The sequence below is a fragment of the Coptis chinensis genome, chromosome 4, assembly GCF_015680905.1.
Source record: "Coptis chinensis isolate HL-2020 chromosome 4, ASM1568090v1, whole genome shotgun sequence".
In the NCBI taxonomy this organism is placed as follows: Eukaryota; Viridiplantae; Streptophyta; class Magnoliopsida; order Ranunculales; family Ranunculaceae; genus Coptis; species Coptis chinensis.
The window spans coordinates 22360267-22374711 of record NC_141459.1 but is presented as its reverse complement, the minus strand read 5'-3'; the positions used below and the strand labels follow the sequence as shown (position 1 = coordinate 22374711).

Here is a 14445-nt window from a genome sequence, read left to right as displayed (position 1 = left end):
TCTATCTTATCTTTACCCTTTCGGTCATCTCCGTCGACTGCCTGCACTGCCTTCCCTGATTTCTTATGTTCATTCGCAGTCCTTTGTATTATATCCTCATATCGTATGTATTTTTCTACTTTCGGGTACAGAGCGTGCAAAGTAGTGATTTCGATTTTGGAAACCGACTCATGAACTCTAGTTCCCGACCTCAAGCCGTGCTGGAAGGCTATGACCGCTGTATGTTCCTCTAGATTTTCCACTCTCAGTGTCTCCTCCTTGAATCTGCACAAAAACTCCCTTAACGATTCTGCGGACCTTTGTTTAATGTTGAACATAGTCACGATATCAACCACTCTTCTTTCCTGGTGTATGAAGTGGTTAACGAAAGCGCCCTCCAGCTCTTCAAACCCCTTGATGCTCTGCGAAGCCAACCGGTAATACCAATCAGATGCTCCCCCCTTAAAACTGGCGGGGAACATCATGCAGCGGAGTCCATCATACTTACTATCCTGCCATAACGGCATCTGTTGCTGAAAATGGTGCAAATGATCAGTAGGATCTCCCTTCCCATCATATCTCTCAAATCTGGGCTGGGAGAACCTCTTAGGCACTTCCGAATTCCATATCGAATCTGCCAGCGGATTTTTATTGAGGCTCGCAACCTCCTTTGCGGCCTACGGTTAAGCTCTTTTTCGCTTTCGCTACGGTTCAATTCCCTATCTTTCTCAATCATAGCCTGTCTACCTCCAAAGTGAAGCCCGTCGTTGGTTCTGCGTCCGGTGGCGGGTACTCCTCATTCTCCCCCTCCACTTCGCTGCCTTGAGGATCCCCCTGCTCCGTTTCACCACGTGTAGTCTCCCTCTCCTTCCTCAACTTGTCATTCTAATTGCTTAGCCTAACTATCTCCTCCTGAAGAAGTCTGGTAGCGTCTTCCGCCACGTTTGATATTTCTTCCTCTCTTACCTCTTCCATCTGAGTGCTCTTTATTTTCTCGACCGCCTCTCTAACCGCTACTTTCTTAGGTCTTCATACTCCTCTTTTCGTTACAGTGACAATTTTCTTACTGTTCCCCACAAACTGCGCCAAAATGTATACTCTGATATTACAACCTATAAGATTACCTCTCTCTCTCTCTCTCTCTCTCTCTCTCTCTCTCTCTCTCTCTCTCTCTCTCTCTTCTTTATCTCTTTTTTCTTTCCTAACCTCCCCTTTCTTCATGTTCGTCGATCTCCCTTTCATCTAGTGTCTCTTCTCTCTCCAAGTGTCGCGGCAGTTACCTTGCAGTTAGGATTCCGCTCCCTCTTTCCACGTCTCGTGTCGGTTCCAAAACGGTTAGGATATCGCGGATCTGATCCCATGCAGCATGTTCCCCCGTATTATACCGCATCCGGTCCCCTTGTCACCACTAACCTCTTAGGTCATGAATATGACCACCACAGTATATATCATCAAAGAGACAAAATTATATATGTTACAATAAAAGCATAAGTCCAAATTAGAAGGTTTCCGTTAGGCTTTTTTGTGGTTTACAATATTTAATCACATTGGAAATGGAAATGCATTAGTCTTGAGGCTTTTAGAGATATCTCAAATGTTATTTATGATTAGGCTTTTAGAGAGATGAGAGATCTTAAGTGCTATACCGTGGGATTTGAAAAAATATTGTGTTTCCATTAACGTGCCTTGACCATACCATGGTAGCAACATTGAACAGTTGGCAAGAATTACATCTCGTGAACAGTTAGAGAATCAAGTTGTTAGTTGAGCAAATATATTTTATAGAATATACAAGTATAATTTTATTTTCTTAATTACATTTGAGTGTTTAGAATGGAAGAAAAGAAAAAACATGAGAAAAAGCATGTGATAGCGTTTTTCTATATTTGTCTCTTTTTTTTCGGTAATAATGTTTGGTTTTTTTGGGAGCATATGTAAACTTCCAATTTTCTCACCTATTTTCCCTTAATTAGGCAAAGTGTTTTACAAAAGTTGGAGTATCTATGAAGGCTCCAAAAAATAGAGCGGATATTGCTATAATATATATCTCATTTTTTTTCGGTAATAATGTTTGGTTTTTTTGGGAGTATACGTAAACTTCCAATTTTTTCTTCCATTTTCCCGTAATTAGGCAAAGTGTTTTATAAAAGTTGGAGACTCTATGAAGGCTCCAAAAAATCGAGCCAAGAGGGTATAGCTATAATATATATCTCCTTTTGTTTTCGGTAATAATATTTGGTTTTTTTTGGAGTATACATAAACTTCCAATTTTCTCTCCTATTTTTCCGTAATCAGGCAAAGTGTATTACAAAAGTTGGAGTCTCTATGAAGGCTCCAAAAAATAGAGCCAAGAAGGTATAGCTATAATATATATCTCCTTTTTTTTCGGTAATAATATTTGGTTTTTTGGGAATATAAGTAAACTTCCAATTTTCTCTCATAGTTTTCCGTAATCATGTAAAGTATTTTACAAAAGTTGGAGTTTCTATGAAGGCTCCAAAAAATAGAGCCAAGAGGGTATAGCTATAATATATATATCTAAGGATTCCGAACGGAATTACGTCAGATATTTTGGTTTTTCAAAAAAATGGAAAAAACAACATAGGATTGAAATATTGATGATTTTGAAATTAGTCGAAATCAAAATATGACATGGGTCGAAATATTGTGAATTTTGATTTTTCAAATTTCCAAAATTTTGATAATTCTGAACCGAACTATGGTTACTCCTACTAAGAGAGACATGTCAGATCCACAAGCGATTGAATGGGATGACAGTTTCTTATTCCGAACTTGTAAAATCAGAATTTAGATCAAATCACACGTCGAAATATACAAGACCTTCTAATTTTTTAAAAGGTTTATCTAAACGACTCGCGATATAACTAGGAAGACGCTTCAACTTTTAGCACTATCCGGAGTTCTAGCCTTCCAGGATATGAATTGCCTAATCGAAGTCCCTGTATTACAAATAGTCTCGGAATTCCACATGTAATGACCCGGAATTTTACCTAAGGACAATCTGGTCATTTTACGTGTTAGTTCAGTGCTACTATAGAATAATTGGTGAAGACTTATATGGGTGACGAGTGTTGGTATCTGTTTTATTTAAGTATTCTAGTAATTACAATTTTTGGTATGGGTGTTTGACGCGGTAAATTCCAAAGTTAATGCAAATTTATTGTTTGTTACCGTTAAAATGGAATCGGTTAATTACTAGGTCATTGGCGGGGTTAAGTTTATCATTGGCGAGGTTTTAATGTTTAGTATTGGTGGACTTTGATGATTATGGGCTTTTTCTTGATGGTTATTTTTATATTGGGTTTGTATGTTGTATTGGGCTTTTGTGTGGGCTTGGGTAGAAATATATGTGCATATTCTATTAAATTGGGCCGGTTAAATTATTAGACTTGCTATAGTATATTGGGTTTGTTTTATTATATGGGAATGTTCATATATATATTGGGTTTGCTCCTACGGTCCAATAGGAAAAGGGGGGGATAAGGACGGAAAAAAAAAAAAAAAAAAAAAAAAGATCGAACTCTTACTATCCACGTTTTCTCTCTCTCATTTTCTGAAAACACGACTCTCACAACCTTCCTGACCGACCACCAAATCTCGCCATCCAAACCGGCGATCAAACCACAGAAATTGTCCTACCACTACCAAATCCCACTAATTTGGATCCCTTTTTAGTGTATTATTTTAGGTGGAAAAGTCATTGGTACTGAAATAGAGATGTCTAAATCAGGTAGAGCAACTGGGGTTGTCAAGAAATCATGCGTTCTCGTGGGGAAACGAAAGGAGGCTGTCGAGCGAGCGTTCGTGAAAATATGGAGTGGGTCAGTGCATAGATATTATAGATATCAATTGGATCAGTGTTATTATCGGCTTCAGTCTTCGCGTCGGTGCATTGCTTGGGTTCATCAGCCTTGGTGGCATATGGAGAGAAATCACAGTATTTTTGCACAGCATGATTGCTTTCGTCAGACAAAAGAGCATGTGTCCAGAGGGGATGGGTGAGAATAAGAAATTTAAGAGGATGCCATCGCTTGAATCGAAGAAGCTGCAGGGGAAATTGGTGATGGATGTTTGATATTTAGCTAAGCTTGGACAAAAATAAACAGAGAAAAGGAAAGATAAGGTCGTCACTTTCCTTCCCTTATTATTTTCTTGTCATTTACTTATATTCTATCTTTTAATTAATATGCTTATTCAGGTACTTATTAGATTCTTTGGCTCTACTGTTAGTATGAATTTGGAGAGGAAAAAATAATGCTCTAATTTCATATATAAATGAAATTTCATCTAGTATGGACTTCGGCTTTATGGCTAAGGGTCTGTTAGTTCTTAAATTTGTTATAGGCCGCTACAAACCATGTTAAGTCATTGCGGGCTATTGTCAGGCTGCCACAAGCCGCAACGAGCTTTAATATATCCGTGCCTATTTTATTAACTTATTGTTTTATTTCCTGCGTAATTAATTGGTTGTTAGAATAGTATTGAGATAAGTATATTAATGACATGCGATTATCATAGGTTCTCTTGCGCTAAATACTTCTTTTGTCTATGTTGAATAATATATATATGGTGCGTTTACTCAAGAATTTGGGAAAAACCTCAAATAAGTAGAAGTGAAGTGACATACTAGGTAGAATACCGATTCAAGGTTGAGAATCGGTGAGGGGACGTTACATGGTTAGAACAAGAGTGAGGAACCTATACCGCCTTCCTTATCAGAAATGGCTTAATCCATCCCATAGATCCTTACCCGAATAGGGGAACTACGATTGGCTTGATCCCTAAATGGGTACGTAGGCAGCCACCCGGCTCAGCCGCTTCCATAGGAAGACCACCACCCCTTGTAGTAAGAAAATCGGTTGTTCAAGTTATGTTATTACTGGTTAATTCTAGTACAATTCATTTGCCTACGTGTTAAACAAGATAGAAATCTTGTGAGTATGAATTATATTGAATGCTAACGTTTTCTTAAGATTATGTTAATCGATGTTCTTATGAGGATTTAATAAGGAAACAGTAAGTGGTATTAAGCAGCTAAAGGTATGTGTTAACCTCATCTTTTGTTTTCAATTTCATTTCAAGTTGATTATTATATATTGACTACGTATTGAGCGTTGGAGTATCTTCACAGGTGCTCCCATAAGACAAGAAAAGGCGTACGGGCAAATTAAGAACAATTTAACGTGAAGCGCACTCTGATTGGCGAAGGCGGTTCTTTTAGCTCTTTCTTGTTTCAAAATTTATTCCCTTTAAGTGGTTTTGTAATAATTTAGTTATAATGTTAATTGTCTTTAGTTATGAATTCATTAATTAGAAGTTATGACAATAATTGGGTAAGAGATTGGTTTCGGGGCGCTGCAGCTACTTGATTTAACTGACATTTGTCGAGATGGTTAAGTAGCCGGTGCTACGAATCAATATCTTTTAGTAGTTGGGTTTATGGTTGAGGTTTATATTAAATGGAAGTATGTCATTTGATTTTCAGGTTAGGACAGGCTGTAAATTTATGAAATATTGGAAATACTAAGAAAACTCTATCGAAATTTCTTTGAACGTGATGTTCAAAGGGTGTTTTATCTTTTAGTTCTAGTTGGACTCATGTGAGTCGAGTCTACTCACGTCTTGGTTTATTAGACGGTTGAATATTTGGATTGAGCTCATTTATCTAAATATTCAATTGTTTGAAAAATCGGGATGCTACACCACAGATGACACATATTGGAAAGGTGTGTATATGGCCAATATATTTAACTCCTTAATAGCTTGATTAGATATATATTAATATATTTTAGGATTTGGTATCATGGTATGCAACAATGCGCTTTCAGGCGTCTCTACTCACAAGATTCAATGACTGAAATAGACTAAGATACACTTCAATAGGTTACTCTTTAGAATAACAATACAACTCTCTCTGGCAGCTGGAGGAAGAAAATAAAGAAAAGGTTTTTGGATTTCTTGATTGAGTGTTTAGATCTGGACATGAGTCCTCTTTATATATAGAGATCAAATGTTTGTTTTTGTTTCTAATACAATATTAGAAACCTTCTGTAAGAAGGAATTCGTTGTTATTTTGTTAGCTATATATCATTGATATATCAAACGTAGTTTCCCTATTTGACCACCATATATTTGCTTCGGTTCACTTGAACACAGAACACTAATTAGTTTTTCAAGAATCTACTATTTTGAGTAAGGGAGGGGTTCTAGGGATATATTTTATCTTAACACGAAAACAAACTCAAAATCGTTAGGGCATTTATAAGTTTTGGATTATGCTAATTTTTTGTAGATATGATCTCCCAACTATTCTAAACATTGTCACAAATAATCAAAAAAATCCAAAAAATTCAAACTTGCCAAATGTAGTTAACAATTTACAAAATTTGGCTAATTATATACCGTTCATTTTCACCATTTTGGATACTATATTTGGCAAATTTAGCAGTAGGTAATCAATTTTTAAATGAGTTCTTCAAACTTGATTGAGTTGGGTTTCAAGGATTTAACTTTAATTATATTTTCCTTTTGATTCTTAAGATTTGATTGTGGGTTAAACGGTTCCATTGAGTTTCCAGGCAGAGTTTTCATGAAAAAACGTGGTGGTGGGTTTCTCTAAAAACTTGGTGGTGGGTGTCCCCGTAGTGAGAAGAGAAAAAGAGGATGAGGAAGAAGAAAGAGGCGTCAGTTTTGACCCAATTTTCTAATCTAATTTGTGAAAGAAAAATAAAATGACTATTGTACCCTCTCATATTTGCTTTGTGAAATTAGTACAAGATTTGGACGTTGGATCGAGTATAATCGAATGGACGTAATGAGCTATTAAGATGGGCTGTCATTTATATATATATATATATATATATATATATATATATATATATATATATATATATATATATATATATATTCTAACATACTATCTTGACAACCAACCCTAAGATCAAATAAAATCTAACGTCCATATATGTTTTTCTAATTAACAAACCAAACAAATAAAAGAAAAGGGGCGAAAATGTCATTTTCTATTTGTTTGCAAGAATAACAACCTGTTCATCTTCATTCATCACAAAATAGAAACTCCCTTTTCTACATCAGTGAAATAGAACTTTTCTTTATACCAAAATACTCAAAAAAAAAAGGTGGGGTGGGGGGTTGGGGTTTACCAATCGTGTAATGTCAATCCATGTGATGTTTCCTCTCGAAAAATATGTTGGAGAAGGAGATTAGATCTCTCAAAGAAAAAAAGATTAAAGTTAGGAATTTTGATGTCGAAAATCATCTATTCCAACCCATTTGCTTCTATTTAATGGAGAATCCCATTTGAAGGACGACAGAATTCTAGATTTTTTTTTAACTGTTTTTTTTCCGTAAATGATGATATTTTTAGTTGGGAAAATTGGTACTGATGTTTGATGAAATGTTCCCTCCAATTCTTTCCCCTGCTAAAACGTTTTTGGAATTTAGGGAGCTTGAGAAAACTTGCGCATGGTTTGACTCCAGTTGGATTGGCCCATTTCTTTTGTGTGTTCTTCGCACTGATTCGGGGAAGAAGAGAAGAGCTATGTTCGGAAGGTATGTATCAAAGTTGTGGGTATACATTAGTTATGGGATGGGATGGGATGCTTGTGTAGATGTTGAGCAAGTGCGGGAATGAAAACGATGGGGCGTTTGTTGTGATAGTGAAACCTATTTTTGAAGGCTTTGGGTGAACAGAATCGACGTGGCAAAGTTGACTGTTAGGCAGGGTTACTCCTACTCAATCTCGTCTATCTGCTGTTGTAGAGACTCAATGTTGCAGGTGTTACATTGTTGGAAAAGATATTACCAATGCAAGTGATGGTGGATGGAAAGATATTGATTCCAAGAAAGTTGCTACTTGCTTTCGGTGAAGAACTCCATTCCTCTTCTATGCTAGATTGTAATTTTAAGCGTGGAGGACGAAATTACGATAACCTTTCAAATGTTCAAGATTTACTATGCAAGGAGGAATGCTATACTTTTTTTACAAAGTTTCATTAAAATATTAAAGTTCCCTCCACATTTTTATCATTTTTTCTGGTTGGTTTCTTTAAAATGGTTGTGCTAGCAGGACGTGTAATGCAAAGGCACAAATTAAGCTAGTTGCAAACACTGACATTGTATGTTTCTCTGTCCATGCTTAGGTCCATGAGGAAACTTTATACCCTGGAGATATAAGCTCATTCAAGTTAGCGATAGATGTATAGTGCATCCAAAGCAAACAGAGCCACGACCTTGCATACACTCTTATAAAACAAATTTACCTCATGACATGATTTTCCGAAATACCATTGCCCCAACACCACAAACTCTACGTATCCAAAAACACTACAATTTGTAAATGGCATGTAAAGGTAAGCATTTCCAGTAAGTTCAGTGAAAACAACATTTGCCACCATATTATTTAAGAACTCACAAACCATTGTGTGCATTGACGTTGAAGAATGATATATAAACTTCTAGCGAACACAATATACACGCTACAAGTGACGTTGGAACATTGATTTCAAGTGTTTATAATCATTGAAAATTGAAACCAAAAGTTAAATACAGAGAAACTCAAGGGAAAAAAACACTAAACTTTAAATTTTGTTCTTACAACAAGAGATTGGAGTGAGAGAGAACTAATGCGATCTCAATCCAATAAAAATTTGAGAGAGAGGGAGAAGTGGAGCGAAGGAGAACGAGCACGAACAAGTTTGAGATAGGAACAAGAGAGATGCCACCAGCTCGTTTTTTTCTTTGGTGTCTTAGAGAAAAAAATCGTGAATGAAGAAGAACGAGTTTTTTTTTGGAGAAAAAACAACTTGAAGAAAGAATAAGAAACAAAAGAGAAGAACGTTTTCTTTCACGGAAAAATGAATTGTCCGTTTCGCCCCTTTTCTTTTATTTGTTTGGTTTGTTAATTAGAAAAACATATATGGATGTTAGATTTTGTTTGATCTGAGGGTTGTATTGGTATGTCAAGATAGTATATTAGAATAGTATGTCGACGTAGCCAGCCCGTATATATATATATATATGGGTAGGTTCCGTTTACAACACTTTTTATACAACGTTTTATACAATACCCCTTAAAAATATAAATTAAGCCTTGATTCCTTGTAGATATGATCTCCACACCATGGAGATCATCTCCACAAAAATTCAGCTCATTTGAAAATTCCTAATCATGAGAAATATTGTTCTCAACCTATGAATTTTTATCAACGGTCCAGAAATATCGATTTTGTAACTTTTTTTTGGCAAACTTATAAATGTTCAAAGGACCCAATTTTTTGTGGAGATCATATCCATGGTGAGAACATCTTATCTACAAAATATTAGACCTTAAAACATCTTGAAGGGTCCGGTGGGGGGTATTGTATAAAATGTTGTATAAAAAGTGTTGTAAACGGAACCTACCACATATATATATATATATATATATATATATATATAATAACAAAGAAGTTTATTAACATTGTTTAATGATGATTAAAAAGAAATATGCATCTATTAAATTATAACAATTGACTCAACGTCGGTCACCCATAATACTCCATAGATGCTCGACAAAATCGCTTTTAAGTATATCATTCATAGTCTTTGATTGAACTCATAGAGTCCCCTTAATGTAATGTTCTCAAATAAGTGGGATCTGTGGTTGCCCTTCTGGATCAGGAATGTACCTCCTCATTTCATAATTTTTATTCTTAGCTTCGATTATCATATTGTGCAATATGCATGATACATGATCTGATAACGGTACCCATTGTCTCCATATGCCATAATTTGTAAGTTTTTGCCAAAATCCCAGATTTGGATTGCAAAACCCCAAAAACTCTTTCAATATCTTTCCTTGCAACTTCCTGCATTGTTGCAAACCACTTTGTCTTTAGAGCATTATGTTTTGAAATTGTTTATATAAATGTCGCATAGTCAGGATAGAACCATTAGCTAAATAATAACCCATATTATAGCTATGATGATTTACATCAAAATAAACAGGGGAAGTACCATTGATCACGTGCTCAAACACCGGCGAGTTATCTAACACGTTGATATCATTGTGTGACCCTGACATCCCAAAGAAAGAATGTCATATCCACAGGTCTTCGGTTGCAACAACTTCGAGAATAACAGTTGATTTTTCAGAACAACCACTGTAAGCACCTTGCCATCAAGTTTGACACTTATGTCATTCCCAATGTATGCAATTAATGCTTCCCAACATACTCGACCATCTATGTTTGGCAGAATATGCAAGCAAGTGTTTTGTGTCTGCAATGTTTGGTCTTTGCAAGTAGACTGAACCGTAAAATTTGATAATTGCATCACAGAAATGTCTCAACACCTGGTTTCAAGATTGCTCGAAAATGTATAATTAATCGTCAATTTGATCAGCCACCGTATCATAACCAAGAATATGCAAAGTTGAAGTCACTTTTGTCAAATGATCTATCCCAGGTTTACCAGTATTGCTAAATTTAGACTGAAAGTACTTAAAATGAGTTTGAATATCATTGAAAATGTGAATGAATAAAAAAAAAATCATGTGAAAGTGCCGTTTGAAATTCTCTTCCGGAAAAACAAAATGATTGACGAAGTAGTTGGCCTTCAAGATTTCCAAAATCAAAACACAATTTCTATGTTATGTTTGGGTTGAATGTATGTAAAATGAATAAGGAAATGAGTGTAGATATATAGATGTAAAATTCCGACCAGTTTTTTTCCGTTGGAGCACGCGACAATGATAATGTTGCACGTAGGAATGACGCGCGACGTTAGTAATAGGGTGGTGTGATGTGCTGGTCAAAGTCAAAAAAAAATTTGGAGCGACATTAGGAGTAGGCATGCGATATTACCACTGTTGCACCGCCACTGCATCCTCATCCGAAATCACAAATTTGCATCCACAGATGCGGCTAAACCGGTGATAACTCCGAATTTGCTTCTACCTAGAGTTGGTTTTTCGCGAAATTCCGAGTTGTAGAAGCAAATTTGAAAGTGATACTACCGGCTAGAGATAGGGCTAGTCATCGAGCTACCCGAGTCGAGTTTTGCTATACTCGAGCTCGACTCGCACATGCAGAAGCTCGACTCGAACTCACATTCGAGCTTAATATTGAAGCTCAAGCTCGACTCGCCTAGTTATACTAATAGCTCGAGCTCAACTCGGCTTAACTAGTTTTACACTTCGAGCTCGAGCTCAGGTTCAACTTCGAAGTTCAAGATGCTCGTTTGAACTCGAACTCGAGCTCAAACTCAAAAAAATGTATATAAAACATTAAAACTAGTATAAATTGTAAATTATAGTTGGGTATAAAGTATAAAATGTCGTATAAATTATAAATTATATACTACGTATGGGCTTATAAAACGAATAGCTCGCGAGCTACTCAAGTTCGAGCTCAACTCGAGTAGCTCACGAGTAACTCGCGAGCTACTCGAACTCGAACTCGAAATCGAACTACTCACTATCTAGAATGAGCTTTAAATTAAGCTCAAGCTCGACTTATACTTTTGTGCGAACGAGTTTGAGTCGAGCCTTCGATGAGCCGAGCTCGAATTACTCACGAATAGCTCGACTCGATGACCCCAGCCCTACCTAGAGATGCTCTAAGTTCACTTACATACAAAACGCAAAATATGGATGTTCCATAATTAACACCCTACTAATTGCATTTTATGTGGAGAAGATTACTCACTTGCAGTTCCTCAGTTCTCTCGATGAAGGTGTTGAATGAGAAGATAACTCTATTGGATTACCTGTCACATGAAAGTGATTTACATTTACGAATTTACCAGATCTCGAGTTCACGGTGGTTGTGGGCAAGGCCCAAAATTTCGATATCGGTTAATATATCGGTGTACTCAAAAACCGATATATATCGGATATATCGGATATCTCGGTTCTTTTGGTGACCAGTCCAAAGTTTCTAAAATATCGGATATCTCACCGATATATCTCGGATATCTCAGATCTCTCACCGATATATCTTACGATATATAGGATATTTCGAAATTTCAATATTAAATTATTAACAATTGGTCAAAAGTCAACCGATATATATATCGATTATCTCGAAATATCGATTATCTCGATATAAACTTTCATATCGGAAATCTTTATTCTCATATATCTCGAAAAAAGGGGTTCAATATTCGGTGGATATATCTCGGAAAAATCGATATCGGTGTACCAATTTACCGAGATATATCGGCGAGATATCGGATATCTCGGCGATATTTTGGGCCCTGGTTGTGGGAGAGATGAGAGTTGAGTTTTTTTTTTTTTTTTTTTTTGAAGACACACTAAAGAAACATGAATCTGACGGTATGATAAATTGACAATTTTGTGAATTGTCAGATGGACCCACTGTCAATTTCTGCAGCCAGATTCCAGTCATTCTACCACTTGGATGAGATAATCCAAAAGGGACCACATGACTATACGTTTATTTTCTAGATTACGTACTATAATAAATTCTAGCATAGGAATTGCCGAACGCCCGAGCCACAACCGGACACGTGTGTAAGATTTTTTCTACTCACATATATCAGTAACATGACAGTCCTTGCAGACAACCTTGGTATATATTTACGTTTACTTGAAGAGATTTTGATGACTCTTAATTTTCCGAAATCTTTATATATATATATATATATATATATATTATAGTTCTACCATATTCAATTGAAGAAGCATTTATAGAATATGCACGTATTATGGCTAATTAAGAAAAAATATAAGATAAAATAGGAAACAAATATTTATCTTTATCTTTAGATATATATTATAGTTATATCTTCATAAACTCTATTACTAAATATAAAAAAGTATGATATAAATAAGAAAACAATCCCATCTAGTGGTGTCAAATGGGTTGGGCCGGGATGCCCCGGCCCTCAAATAATGAAGCCCTCATGCTTTGAGGGCCGGGCCAGCCCTACCCTCATTTACTTCGAGGGCCGGGTCGGGTCGGGCCAATACTTAAATCTCGAAGCCTTTACTCCAACCCAACCCTCTCGAGGGGGCAAGGGTCGGACTTGAGGGCCAAACGCCAGGGGTCGGATACTTATGTTATACATTTGATTTACAAAATAAATTTAAAACATTAGTTAAAAATGATAAAATCGAATGCACTTCACAATTAAACCTTCAAACTACTAAAAAAACTTGTTAAAGTTGTATTAGTCAATTAAGATCAATTAAATTCATTTCATAAAATATTATAATGAAATTATAAGGTTGGCAAACTTAATAGATAAACGCTTTTTTAAGTGATTTTTAACATATGAATGTTAAAATGAAATATATTGTAAATCTTTTTATTAAAATATATGTAATAAATGTTGAGGGCCTAATGAGGGCCGGGCTTAAGGGAGGGCTTAAGTTTCAAGTCTAGACTTACCCTCCCCTCAAAGGCTTGAGGGTGGGGCTCGGCCCGGCCCCACCTTAATGTGAGGGGGCTCATTTTGAGGGCTTTTTCGGCCTATGGGCCGGGTCGGGGCGGGCGGGCTAAGGGTTTGAGGGCCATTTTGACACCCCTAATCCCATCTAGAGTTTCACAGAATTTCCAATTTTTTCTAAACAATATAGCTAATTACGAAAAAAAATAAGAAACAAAAAATTAAATTGTTAAAAACAATAATTTCCACCGAAAACGATTTTTCTAAAACCCTTTCGATTTGATGCGTCATCCACTGTGTGATTTAAACATTTATTCAGTTAAGAATTCAAAAAATCACAATTACGACCACAATAATTACGACATATTCCAATTCCTTAGATATATATTATAGTTACATCCTCACCAATCTATTTTTTGGAACACTCGCAGAGACTCCAGTGTTTTCTAAACTCTATTACTACTTATAAAAAAATAGGATATAAATAAGAAAACAATCTCATCTAAAATTTCAGAGAGTCCCTAACTTTTCCTAAATACTATAACTAATTACGAAAAAATAATCTCATCTAGAGTTTCACAGAGTCTCCAATTTTTCCTAAACAATATAGCTAATTACAAAAAAAAAAAATATGAGACAAAAAACTAAATTGCTAAAAACAATAGTTTCCACCGAAAACGATTTTCCTAAAACCCTTTCGATTTGATGCGACATCCACAATGAGATTTAAACATTTATTCATAGTTAAGGATTCCAAAAATCACAATAATTATGACATATTCCAATTAAATTTATAAATTTTCAACACTAAAAAGTAAAACTTAATTTAACTTAAAATAAGTACGTACATAAAACTTCACCTACAAAATGAATTCAAACCTAATTTTTTGTGGTTATGAAGCACTCACTATAACCAAACTAAAACAAATTAATGTGGAAAATTAAATTATACAAAAAATAACATCACAAAATATATAATAGAAAATGAAAAAAAAAAATAACGGCAAAGCAATAATGACAAATATTTTAAAA

General features: G+C 35.6%; 2 long non-coding RNA genes across 2 annotated transcripts; one reads left to right on the top strand and one right to left on the bottom strand.

Annotated features, from left to right (window-relative positions):
• Positions 1 to 3471: 3471 nt before the first annotated feature.
• On the top strand, positions 3472 to 6116 carry LOC147502645 (uncharacterized). The gene is made up of 2 exons (XR_015221772.1): positions 3472 to 4123; positions 5132 to 6116. It is a non-coding gene; the product is annotated as an uncharacterized LOC147502645 (long non-coding RNA).
• Positions 6117 to 9495: 3379 nt separating this feature from the next.
• LOC147502644 (uncharacterized) lies at positions 9496 to 11833 on the bottom strand. Its single transcript, XR_015220032.1, has 3 exons — positions 11709 to 11833; positions 10018 to 10354; positions 9496 to 9869 (listed from the first exon to the last, which is right to left on the bottom strand). It is a non-coding gene; the product is annotated as an uncharacterized LOC147502644 (long non-coding RNA).
• Positions 11834 to 14445: the final 2612 nt, after the last annotated feature.